This window comes from Tenrec ecaudatus, chromosome 15 (genome assembly GCF_050624435.1).
Source record: "Tenrec ecaudatus isolate mTenEca1 chromosome 15, mTenEca1.hap1, whole genome shotgun sequence".
NCBI classification, from domain to species: Eukaryota; Metazoa; Chordata; class Mammalia; order Afrosoricida; family Tenrecidae; genus Tenrec; species Tenrec ecaudatus.
In genome coordinates, this window is record NC_134544.1 from 110,097,050 (window position 1) to 110,110,443 (window position 13,394).

At 43.3% G+C, this 13,394-nt stretch overlaps 1 pseudogene; it reads left to right on the top strand.

Annotated features, from left to right (window-relative positions):
• The first annotated feature begins 2,799 nt into the window (after positions 1-2,799).
• Positions 2,800-2,910, top strand: LOC142428444 (U11 spliceosomal RNA; annotated as a pseudogene).
• The last annotated feature ends 10,484 nt before the right edge of the window (positions 2,911-13,394 follow it).

A 13,394-nucleotide genomic window follows, 5' to 3' on the forward strand; every position in this document is an offset into this window, starting at 1 on the left:
GGCTTGTTGGGTCAGATTGTGTCCCACTCTCATCTCCTTTCATTTGCTCCTGTGTACTCTGATCAGAAATGTCCCTCTCCCTGAACTGTAGCTTCACTGCTGTCCTCTGAAGTGAATTCTTCTGTGGGAGTGGGCACTAACCATGTAGTTGGGATTGGGGCTGGCTCCTCATCATAGGGTAGTTTTGCTCAAAGTTTAACAGTTGTTTTCATGCAATAGATTTGGGGATATCTGCAATTTCAATGTGTACGTGTAGTTTCCAACGAGAATTCAGAGTTCCATTTGGGTACTGGCTGACCTTATTGGCTGAGTTTAGGTGCACCCGCGTGATGGCATGCCACTGGTGCCCGGGTTGTGTGCCCAGTTGGACCTCCCACTTGCGCCTAGGTCTGAGCATGCTCAGTCCTGGATTTTCACATAGGTGTCTAATTAGTGTGCCTGTTTTCCCCCCAACCGTTTTATTGTGGCACGGACAGCTAATTCCCATTTAGCACAGGCATTAGGGACGACAACCCCCTTTAGCACTAATTTAGTGACCTGTCGAGGCTCAAACTATGTGGGGCCTCTGCAAACGCATGTTAGGGTTTCGCTGTCATCTATAGCCTCCGGCAATTGGAGTGCTCAGACTTTAAGCTGTGATCCAGAAGCGAGGATGGTGAGACTTTGTCCCACATATCTGCACATGTTATAAGGAGGAGCGAGTCCCTGGAATAGTATGTCATGCTTGCGTTAGCTAGAGGGAAATCGGCAAAGGGAAACGTGGTAATGATGTCAGGAATCCTGATACAAAAGAGAGGTGGAGACCAGTTTTCCCACATACCTCCAGCACAAAGGAAGGTGAAGGGCAGATAAGACACAGTTCCCTATGGATGGAAGATACCTGAGATCATGCAGGCTGGGTGGGGAAAGGTGGGAAGGTCATTCACATGACCCCAACAATGACTGATGGTATCCTCGTCCATAAACTCACTCTGTCCATTCAAACATTTGGTCTGGATGTTGCCCATTGCCTGAAATCTTTCTTTGGAGAAGGACAAGAACCAAGGAGTGTCGAAGCTTGAAGCCTGGAGCCTTCTCCTGATAATGCTTGGCAACACAGAGGATCAGGGAAGCAGAGGAAGGTCCTCAACGAGATGGACTGACGTAGTGGCTGCAGCAATGGACTCAAGTATCACAGCAATCGTGAGGAGGGTGAAGAACCGAGCAGCGTTCGGTTCGGTTCTACGCCGAGTCACTATGAGTCGGAACTAACACCATCATCAGTTTCTGGCTCCTGTGGTTATTGCTCCTAAGTGGATCTCAGATGTGAGTCTATGAATTTGCTGGTCTTTATTTTTTGGTAAAAATTTCTGGTGACACTGTGGGTAAAACAGTGGGTTAAACGACTTCCTGGAAGAAAGATGAGGTGTTCTGCTTCCTTGAAGATGTACAGCCTCAGAACAAGCCTACTCTGTCCCATAGGGTTGTTATGCATCAGGTTCGACTGAACAGCAAGTGGGGGAGTTATTTTAGGACAGTTGGCCCTGCCTCTTAACTACCTGAAAGGTGCAAGAAAAATGATTGGTTTTCCATTTTCAGCTTGCCTGTTTCCAAATGGGTGTGATGCCTTCCAAACGCTTCACTTGTTTGAACTGAAACTGGAAGCCACTTCTTATGTATAAAATGTGATGGAAAGGACAGCGTGAAGCCCTGAAACTAGGTCATGCGATATTTGTGCTTTCCTAGCATCCTAACTTGGTTTACTTGTTCTGAGGAAGCTGCTATGTCATGAAGACATTCGAGTAGCATGTGGAGAAACCCACACCCAACTGATGAGTAACTGAGGGCCCCTCCCAGCAGTCTTGTCGGTCAGCTGTCATGCTCATATGAATGCAGCTCCCACTGACCACGTATCTGCAACCTGATCAGATCCTGAGCCCGACCACAGAGGGAAACCATCCTGCATATCTAATTCAGTGAACCGATGAGGTAACTTCTTCAGGAACTAGGTGTGAGGGTAATTGTGTATGCAGCAGTAGAAAATGCATGCTTAGCATCCTTAATTCACACTGTCATGATGAAACGTACAGGATGGCTTAAGCTGTGAGGAACAGAAGCTCTCCATCAAAGTGAACTGAACACCATTTTGTTCTCCTAGGTAACTGGGAGTCCAGGTTAAGTGCCATAAAGCCAGGGGAAACGGGAGGGGCAGATAATGGGCACAACCTTTTTGGAAGTGTGAAAGCAAGTGGAAGTTGTAACTGACCTGTGGTTATCAGGTGCTACCGTGGTGTCGGCTCCAAGCTATAGCAACCCCTATGCACAATGTGCAATGCACAACAGAAGGAACCACTGCATGGTCCTGAGCCCTCCGCACAATCGTTCCCATGTCTGAGACCACTGCTGCGGCCCCTGTTTCAATTCATCTTGTTCAGGGTCGACGCCTCTTTCTCTGTCCCTCCACTCTGCCAAGCACGACGTCCTCCTCCGGGGACGGGCCTCTCCCGACAATATGTGCAAAGAATGTCAGAGGCAGTCTCGCCATCCTCGCCTCTGTGGCGTGCTCTGGCTTCACTTCTTCCCAGATGGATCAGTTTGTCCTTGCAGTAGCCCATGGCATTTCTGTTCTTTTTGGCATTTTCAATATTCTTCTCCAGTCCCCAAATTCAAATGCATGTACCTGCCTTAGACCTGAGAACATGAAAATCCCAGCTGGCAACAGGGAAAGCTAAGAAGCAGCACATAGATTTACGACCCAGAATTCTCACAAGGCTATGGTATTGTTAATACTTTCTCAGACAGTAGGAATCGGGAACACCAAAAAAGGGCTTCTGTCGTTAAGTGGCACACATAGGGCATCTCTATTGCTCTATTTGCGGAATCAACATCAAGAGATTTCGGAAGCGTAATTTTTGTTACCTGGGCTGCTAAAAAAAGAAAGAAAGAAAGACATAGGGAACAGCAAAATAGATATGCAGGTTGAGAAACAATTCCTTAATCCCTATCCCAGTTTTGTGTCAATAACAGACCATTCTCCCCAACATTGTAGAACCCATGATGTTGATTCTTAGGGAGAAAAAAAGGAAAAGTAAAAGGTGTTGGGCATGGAGAGGCACGTGCAGCTAAGGAAATGGGTACTTTACTATGACCACCTCCCTAGTAAATTGTGTGCATTGACGGCCACCCCAGCTTTCATAAGCCCCTGGCTACCAGCCCATTGGACTCCAGAGAATAGATTGGAAAAGTCTTCTATGGGAATCTGCTGAATCCAAAAGGAAAGTGGGATCCCCAACAAATGACTTAGCCAGATCATTATATCTGAAATTCAGCATGATGAGATTGATCCACATTTTACCCAAAGCGCACAACTAAGGATTACCAGATATGCACAACTAAGGATTACCAGATATGCGGAGAAGCCTCTCTAGCATGGACGCTAGGGATCAAAACCAAACAACAGAATGAAGCAATTCAGTGGAAACAGAAACTCTAAAGGAAGAAGGACAAATTGTAACATATTAAGAAGGAAAAGAGGTTATCCACAAAGCAAGCAGTGGGTGTTATTTGTAAAGGAAGACAGATAAAAAAATACTTTCAGAATTTAGAATGTGATACTAGAAATGGAAATCAGTAGAAGAATGGGATGATAAAGTTGGGGCAGTCTTGAGCAAAATATAAAAAAGATGAAAAATAGAAAAGACAAGAGAATTAAAGACTAGAAATTCCATCTCAGTTACCTAAATAGAATAGTTACAATAGAAATAGCTATAGTAGAAATACCACGAAAGGATAGCTTTAAGAAGCAAGTTTGTTTTCTTACCGTTGAGGAGTCTAAAATTCAGAATTCAGGACAATATCAGAAGGCTTTATCTGCTGACTTGGGTGGAAAGTTCCAGACTCTCCAGGTGTGTTCTGGTTCCTTGGAGACCTCAGTGTGCCTAGTCATCTGTCACCTGGCTGCGCTAGATCTCAAAAGAGATTGACTCAAAATATTCCCTACGCTAACCTTTCCTCATTGGCATAAGAATGTCCATTTTTGCACAGAATTATCACTATCGGCATGGAGGTTGGAATTCACAACACACACTTTTGGGAGGCACACTTCAATCCATAGTAAGTTCTAAATCGTTTCAGAAAGATAGCACCGAGAAGAGAAAATATCGGGGAGGAGGGGGGATCCCCCACACAAAAGAAATTGCAATCTTCAAAGGAACCACTGAGTGTCAGCATAATATATGACAAGAAGGCCCAAACCAAGTCTCATCATTGTGAAATTTGAGTCAAGAAAGAGAAGATTCAGTATTGACAGATGAAAAATAGGTCGGATACAGTTGCTGACCCTTTAACATCAAGGACCTGCTTGGGCCTTTTATATGTGAATTAAAAAACAAGCAGACAAAACACCCCGTGATTCCAATCATCTCCATATGAGCAATTTGTCTTTCCGGAAACTCTGTCTCACAGTAAAATGTCCTCTCTTGAAGTTCCCTTTTACGTTACATCGTGTAAGCCTTGAGTTACCCTAGAAAACCCATGTGCAGAGAGAAAAGGCATGACCTTACAAGAAATAAATTGAATTGTTTGATATGGAACTAACATAGCTGGAGGTCTGCAGCTGTAAAGACCATTTTTAAAAAGAGAAAAGGAAATGTGTGAATCATTCCTGAAGCAATGGATGCGGGAACAAAAATGTGCTTTTTGCAAACTACTGTTTCATCACATATTAAAAATGCAGCACTGATGTAGATGTAGTATATAATACAACCTAACAAAATATGTGTTAATAAGCATGACTTTTAGTCAAGAGTAAACTACGAATAGTGAAGTTTTTGCATGGCAAAAGCTATACAAGGATTTTGGTTGCGTGATGGATTCGGCACCGGGCTGCTAATCACAAGATCAGCTGTTTGAAACCAGCAGCTGCTCTTTGGGAGAAAGATAAGGTTTTCTACTTTCTTGCAGCGTTGCAGTCTTGGAAACCTACAACGTTAGTTGTACCCTGTCCTATTGGTTCACTATGAGTCTAAATCAACTTGATAGTGAGTTTGAGTTTTGAGGCGAAGGGGAGGGAGTTGGTGACTCTAACCCTTGTGTTGTTCAAGCTTTAACGGTAAAAATGACACAGAAATGAGAATGGCTTTAGGTTTCTCAGACTTAATACTGAAAGCAGAAAGTTTTGGAAGTATTAACTCGCGAAACACTAAAGGAAAGTGATTTCCAACTTAGCATTGTTAATATAATGGTTCAACTAAGGAGTCCCTGAGTGGCATACTTAGGTAAATATCGAACCATTAGCTGAAAAGTTGGTGGTTCAGATCCTCCTGATGTGTTTCCAGAAGGGCACATCCTCTGACAAGGTCCCCAGGGAATGCTGAAAGTGGACTTTGGGGCCAGGGCGTGGTGCCCCAACAGACTGGACTGGAAAACCCTCCTAAGGGCCAGCAAACGATCCCTGAACTAACTACAAGCTTTTCTCTTGTGAACTGTTTTGTTCTGTTCTTTGTCAGCGGTTTGTTTTTGTTGTTTTGTTGTCTGGTTGCATACTGTTGCTTTGTTTTCCTCTGTCTTGTTTTCGTGCATGTTAGTGTCTCCACAGGTCTGTCTGAATAGGAAAGGCTGGATGAACTATCTGGAGGAAAAACAACGGGACCGACAGTTCCGGGGGGGGACTTGGGGTGGGGGGGTAGGGCGGGTAAGGAAGTGGTGTTAACAAACCCAGGGACAAGGGAAAAACATGGGACCCCAAAGGGTAGAGAAGGGGGAGTGGCAGGCCTGGTGGGAAATGATCAAGGGTAAGGTTGCTTAGAGAAGAGGTATACTCTAGCCCAGGTGGCGACGAAGCATGGTAGTAGGGCAGGAGGAAAGTCAAGGGAGATGGAGGAAAGAGCTAGGAGTCAAAGGGCATTCATGGAGGTCTAGACAAAGACATGTACATGCAAATATATATAGGAGGATGGGGGAAATAGATCTATGTGTCTATATTTATAGGTCAAGTATTAAGGTGGCGGAAGGACCTTGGGCCTCTACTCAAACACTCCCTCAATGCATGAATACCTTCTTTTATTAAATTGGAACTCTATGATGCTCACTCTCCCAACACAACGGCTGGAGCCAAAGTGGGTGAACAAGTAAATGTGGTGAAGAAAGCTGATGGTGCCCGGCTATCAAAAGCGATAGTGACTGGGGTTTTAAAGGCTTGAAGATAAACAAGCGGTCATCTAGCTCAGAAGCAACAAAGTCCACATGGAAGAACACACCAGCCTGTGTGATCGAGTGGTCCCGAAGGGATCAGTTACCAGGCATCAAAGAACAAAAAATCATATCATTGACTGCACACCTCCATGATAGGATCGCTGAAGACAAATGGGTGCATAAGCAAATGTGGTGAAGAAAGCTGATGGTGCCCGGCTATCAAAAGAGATAGTGTCTGGAGTCTTAAAGGCTTGAAGGTGAACAAGCGGCCATCTAGCTCAGAAGCAAAAAAGCCCACATGGAAGAAGCACACCGGCCAGTGCGATCACGAGGTGCATCATGCAAAAAAAAAAAAGATATAAGTGTGTGTATGTATGTGTATATGTGTGTATATGTATATATGTATATATACCATATTAAATGAAGGGGGAAGTGCAGAGTGGAGACCCAAGGCCCAAGTGTCGGCCAATGGAGATCCCCTCATAGAGGGGTTTAGGAGAGGAGGTGGGTTAATTAGGGTGCGAGGTAGTACCGATGAAGAACACAGCTTTCCCCTAGATCCTGGATGCTTCCTCCCCCCAACTACCATGATCCGAATTCTAACTTGCAGGGCTGGATAGGACAGAGGCTATATACTGGTACATATGAGGGCTGGAGGCACAGGGAATCCAGGGTGGATGATACCTTCAGGACCAAGGGTGTGAGGGACGATGCTGGGAGAGTGGAGGGTGAGTGGGTTGGAAAGGGGGAACTGATTACAAGGATCCACATGTGACTTCTTCCCTGGGAGAGGGCCAGCAGAGAAGGGGGGAAGGGAGACTCCGGATAGGGCAAGATAACGACGTATAAATTACCAAGGGCACATGAGGGAGGGGGGAAAGGGGAGGGAGGGGAAAAAAAAAGAGGACCTGATGCAAGGGGCTTAAGTGGAGAGCAAATGCCTTGAGAATGATTGGGGCAGGGAATGTATGGATGTGCTTTATACAATTGATGTATGTATATGTATGGATTGTGATAAGAGTTGTATGAGTCCCTAATAAAATGTAAAAAAAAACAAAAGAGGAGAAAAAATGATTAGGGCAAAGACTGTACAGATGTGCTTTATACAATTGATGTATGTATATGTATGAACTGTGATAAGAATTGTATGAGCCCCAATAAATTGTTAAAAAAAAAAAGAAGGGCACATCCTCAACACTCTGCTGGAGCAACACTGTGCTCTGTACACACGGAGTCTCCACCAGTCAGAATCTGCTTGAAGGCAACTCCTGACAATAACAGGGCCCAGCTAATAATCAATTATGAAAATGAAAAAATGTGTTTCCAGACATCCAAATTATTATCTCCCAAGAATCCTTTTTTAAGAGCTGCTAAACATCATGGCTGTCCTTTAGCGGCCAAAGGATGTGCTGTGATGAAATGAGGGAGTAAACTTAGAAAGAAGAAACTAGAAGAACAAGGAAACAGACCAACCTAGTAGTGAGGTGTAGGGAATCGTCAAGATGAGGAGGGAAGGTTGACCTAGAGCACAATGAGACAGGTTCCAGAAGAGTGAATCAAGAGAGAGAGAAATTACAGGTAGTTATCTCTGAAATGCCTGTTTTTTAACCCAAGAACAGAAAGCATAAACTATGTGCACCATTCTGATACCAGTGCCTTTGTACATGACCTATTTCCATTTCTGGAAATGGATAGAATGAATGTTTTTTTTAAATGCGTATCCATGTTCATTGCAGCAATTTTTTTACAATAGCAAAACCAGAAACAATAATAATAATAATCCAGCTGCAGATGAATAGATAAACAAACTCTGGTACATTCAGACCACAGAACACTGTGCACGTCCCCTACCGCCTCCAAATGACAAATCTATCAAACCTCTTAAGGCTGGACACAATTAGAGGACATTATTTTCAACAAAGTTAGCCAATCTCATAAAGATAAATATTCCATGACAGCATTATTATAGATGAAAAAAGGAAAGGAAAAAAATAAAATTGGTTTTCACACTAAAGGATGAGACCAGACTATGGCGGGGCCAGGATCAGGGGAGATATTGAGAGGGTGGGGAAAACACACAAAAAACAAAAAGAACTACATCCATGGTGGTGGAATGGGATGCTGTCACTGATTTGCATGGCCTGTGCAACTGCCGAGAATCTGTTTTTGTGTATTCCACAAACAAAAGGGAAATACATGTAAATTAAAAACAAAGAAAGATACATTTTTGTTAAAGAGAGAGAGAGAGAGAGAGAGAGAGAGAGAGAGAGAGAGAGAGAGAGAGAGAGAGGCTTCAGATTCCTAACCTATCAGATTTAAACATCGTTCTAAGTGGCCATCAAAGGAGTTTGACTGAACCAGACTTGGATTCTTTTGTGTCAAAATTTTCAAACAAAAAGGAAATTACCATGGACTTCCAGAAGAGCAAACAATTTTGTCCTGGGCAAAGAACAGTCAGAATGCTCCTTAAAAGTAAGGTTGAAGCCAAACCAGAATTAGTCCAACCCCCACATTCGAAGGGAATAAAACAGAAAACGAAAATAGATCGTCTGGAGTGGGAAAGGAACTGACCCACCACACCATATCCAGAAGGAAGCTGAAACAAAGGAAGGAGAAAGGACGTAGTGGAGTACACCTGGGTCCACCAAGCCCAAGGACAATAGACCAGCTCGAAGGGCCCATCGTACAGAGAGGACCATACAGCTGACCACACTGCGAGATGCAACATCCTGCACCAACACATGGCCCTACACGGGACAGCACCTGAGACACAGTGGGGAATGTGCGACTGAGCTGACCCCACCATACTGAGGCAAACACTGGGGGTGTGCAATGGAGCAGTGGGGGAAGCAGAGCAAAGGGATCCCGAGGGAGTATAAAGGATGGACTTTGGGGGCCAGGACGTGGCACCACACAAGTTTCATCTGGAAAACACTCCTAAAGGCCAACAAACTGACCTTGAACTACTAGAAAAAAAAAAGTAAGGTTGAAGAAACTTAGTCTCAAGCACTTTGGATACAGTATCAGGAGCTACAAGTTCCCAGAGAGAATCTTCTTTTGATCTACTGAAATTCCACAAGTTGAGTTATGTTTTTTGTGCAGGAAATTCTGGGATTCTAGGTAGCTGGAGCATCTTCTAAGAGGGTGTAACAAAAGCTAGGGAGGGCCTAACCCATTAAACACTTGGACTATTTTTTTTCTTACTCTTTAAAAATATTGACAACACAGGTAAGTAGTATGTATTATCTATAATCTCACAACCCTAAGCAATTTGCTATTACCTTGCTAGGACAAATACTTCCAAGTTCCCCTTTTCTGTACATTAGACTGCATTTGAAACAATAATATTTTAATTTTCAGTGGAAGCATTCATAGCAAAACAAGTTTCCACTCAACAATTTCTACACATGTTGTTCGGTGATATTAGTGACATTGTTCGCATTATGTCAACATTTCCATTGACTTAATTAGTCTCACACCAAAATTCAAACTTTTTTTTTTCAAAATTCAAACTTTTTTTTTCAAAATTCAAACTTTTTTTTTTCAAAATTCAAACTTTTTGTTGACCTTTTGGTCTCATACAAATGGTTTCTTAAAAGAGCTCAGTACTTAAGGTAATATTCTTTATGAACTCACCAGCCATTTAACTAAAGGGTGGCTTAGGGGGATAGTTTTGGTTGAAGATTTACATATAATAGTTTCATGGATTCTACCTGTCTAAGTCTGCATATACATACATTTAATTTGAATTACTATTCCACTTTTTCCCCTATCAAGATCCAACTACTATGGTCCTGACCAGAATGTTCAATAGTGGTAGCTGGATACCATCCAGTTCTTCTGGTCTTGGTAGAGGAGGTCATGGTTCATGTAGAAGATAATTAATCCTGTAGACTGATTCTTTCCCAAAGTTTTGCGTTTTCCTTGTTCTCTTTTGCTCCAGAGGAGTAGACACTAATAAGTGCATTTTAGAAGTATCCTTGGAAACTTTTAAGACCCCAGGAACTGCTCACCAGTCTAGAATATAAAAACCAAATTTTATTAACTGAATTAGGCCAATTGACTGAATTGTCCAATGAGACTAGGGCCCTACATTTTCAATCCAGATAATAATTGTTTAAGAGAATTATTTAGAGGTGATTGGCTATGCCAAAGAGGTATCTGTTTCTATAGCCCTTATTTCTTTTGTGTGTATGTACAAGGGGCTTCAAAAATTCATAGAAAGATAAATGATCTTTTAGTTTTATTTTTTTCATTAGCTTCCTGAAACCCCATGCATACGAGGTGGTCACCAAAAGAACCGGAATTGAAAGAGGGGAGCTTTCTTAGTATGCATTTTTCCCACTAGGCGAGCATCAACCAACTCACTCTGAGTTAGTGCACCCAGTGGCTTAGTTCTCTCTGGTCATGGTGAATTTTTTCATAACAGCAGTTTCAAACCTTGTTTTATGTGATGGCCGATTTATGAGAACAGCATTTGGCTGTGGATTTTGTTTCCTGCTCAGGAAAAACACCACAGAAACTGTTGTAATGTTGAACACAACTTAGAAGGATAGTGCTATGGGAAACACTCAAGTGTATAAGCAGTTTTCTCATGTCAAAAAAGGTGATAGGTTGATTGATGACAAACTTTGTTCTGGACATCTGTCAACTTCCCAAACAGATGAAAATGTTGACTTGTAGTGCATTTGGAGTTCATTCCTCCAGGTCAGACAGCTAATCAAGCTTTCTATTTACAGGTTCTGAAAAGATTGTGTAACAGTGTTGACAAAAATAGCCTGATTTGTGGCAGACGGGTTTTTGCCACCATAACAATGCACCTGCTCACACAGCCATCTCAGTGCACCAGATTTTGGCAAAACACAGCATGCCTCTCTTGTCCACGCACCTTACTCACCTGACCTCACTCTGAGAGACTTCTTTTTGTTTCTGAGAATGTAGAGGGCCATGAAAGGAAAGTGATGTAGAAGAGGTGAAGAAAAAATTGAGGGAGGTGCTGTCAGCCATTCAAACAGATGGGGTTGAAAAATGTTTCCAACAATGGAATCACACATTTGACAAATGTGTTAAGTGTGATGGAGAGTACTTTGAAGGTGATAAGGTTGTTGTTGTTTTTTTAAATTTAAAACATACTTTTGGAAAAAATTCAGTGGTTTGAGTTTTTTGGTACTATACATATCCCATATACGTATACACACACACATATATACACCTATGCATATACACACATAAACATATCTATGTGAGAATATTGAAAGCACCATAAGCCAAAAACCTCTTTTGAAAGAATAACATCAGAATTGTGCTAAGAGGAAAAGATTGTGAACGTTGGCGTCACATGCTTCAGACCCACGAACGTCAGTACAACCTAAAGCACTCTTCAGATAGACAGCATCCCAATTCAGATTCCAGCAAAAAATGGGCTCTTGCATAACAATATTCGTAAGGATGGCTCTGGCCCAAGCAGTGTTTTGTTTTGTTCTGTCCTGGGTCACTATGATTCAGAACCAGCTTGTTAGTATCTAATGATATTCTTAACCCCCATCGCTCATGGGCAGTACATAGGGTCACTATGAGTTGGAACTGGGTGACATGATTAATTAAGGTGGCCACCCCTCAAGTTTTAGATTTTTCCAGGCAAGAGTCACGCATCAGTTTATTGTGTTTTCTTATGTAGGAAATTACCCAGATATAGACATATTCTTTGGCATAAAGTAGAGGTTTTCTGCTCCAGTAAGAAGTTTCAGTCTTGGAAACCCACAGAGCTCCTGTCTCCAGCCCTATCAGGCCGCTATGAGTCAGTATTGACTCCATGGCAGTGAGTAGGTGAGTGAGAGACAGCCGCTAGGCCAGCAGTTCTCAACCTGTGGGTTGCGACCCCTTGGGGGGGTGTCAAACGACCCTTTCACAGGGGTTGTTTAAGACCATTGAAAAACACGTATTTCTGATGGTCTTAGGAACGGAGACACCACTCCTCTATCCGTCTCCAGGTGGGTCCTCCCACATGCAGATAAACCCACCTATGAGTACCCAATGTGAAGACTGTTACCCATGCTACACCCATGCTACTCCTGGGAGATCCCGGGAGGCCTGAAACCCAAAAACCGAGAGGCTAAGAAGATCACATGGGCCCAGAGGCTGTGGATCATGAGTAGGTCTGGAGCAGGCGCATGTGTGCTTCATGGGACGCGAGACCTCATCTTCCACCTGCCTCTGACCAGGAGTGGGTAAGAGAGAGTGAGGGCTGCCCATAGCTAGGGTATTTCAAACCTTTGGCTGGGGAGGAGAGGTGGATGGTACTGGTTGATCCCACTGACTGAGTTAGGCTGATCTGTGTGATGTCATGGGCCTGGGCCTAGTTTGGGCACCCAGGTGTACCTCCCACCTGACATGGGGGCTTCAGTATGAGCATGCTGTTTGGGGGTCTTCGTATGTGTCTAATGGTTGCCTGAAGTCTTTCCAACCTCCTTTAAGGGGTTTTTGCAGCCCCTAAGATAGCTACCTAACATTTCTTTCGTATGCTATTGTAAATTAAACTGTTTTCTTAATTCCATTTTCAGACGGCTCTTTGATGGTATGCATAAACCCCATTTCTGTGTTGTCCTTGTACCTTATCACTTTGGTGAATTATTAGCCTTGGGGCATAGTGGTTGAGCCTTGGGCTGCGATCCACAAATCAGATCCACAAATCAGCAACTGTAAACAAATCAGCAACTGTAAACAAATCGGCTCAGAATCTAATGGGGGCAGTTTTACCTTGACCTATAGGGTCTCTGAAGAGTCGGTATCAACTCCATGGCAGTTGTTTTTTGAGTTCTTTATAAGTCCTGATGGTTGAGTTGCTAACTGCAAGGTTAGGTGGTGGGAATCACCAGTCTCTCAAGGGAGGAAAGATGAGGTTTTCTACTCCCTTATAGTTACAGTCTTGGAAACCCAGAGGCAGCTCTACTTGCCCTCTAAGGTCGCTGGGAGTCGGAATCTACTCAGTGGCAGTGAGGTTTTGTTGTTATTTAGAGATTGGCAACAACTCATAGAGACCTCAAGTATGACCTAGTGAAACAGGGTGATCTTAATGATTCTTGGTATGTTTGAGTTCCTCTCACTGAAAAAGCGGTTGCTGACAATGGGTTCCAACCGAGCAACGATTGTGTGTGGCCCTGGGCGGGGGGCGCTCCTTCACGATGGACGTCTACAGGAGTCCTGCTTCCAATTCCGGGTTATCA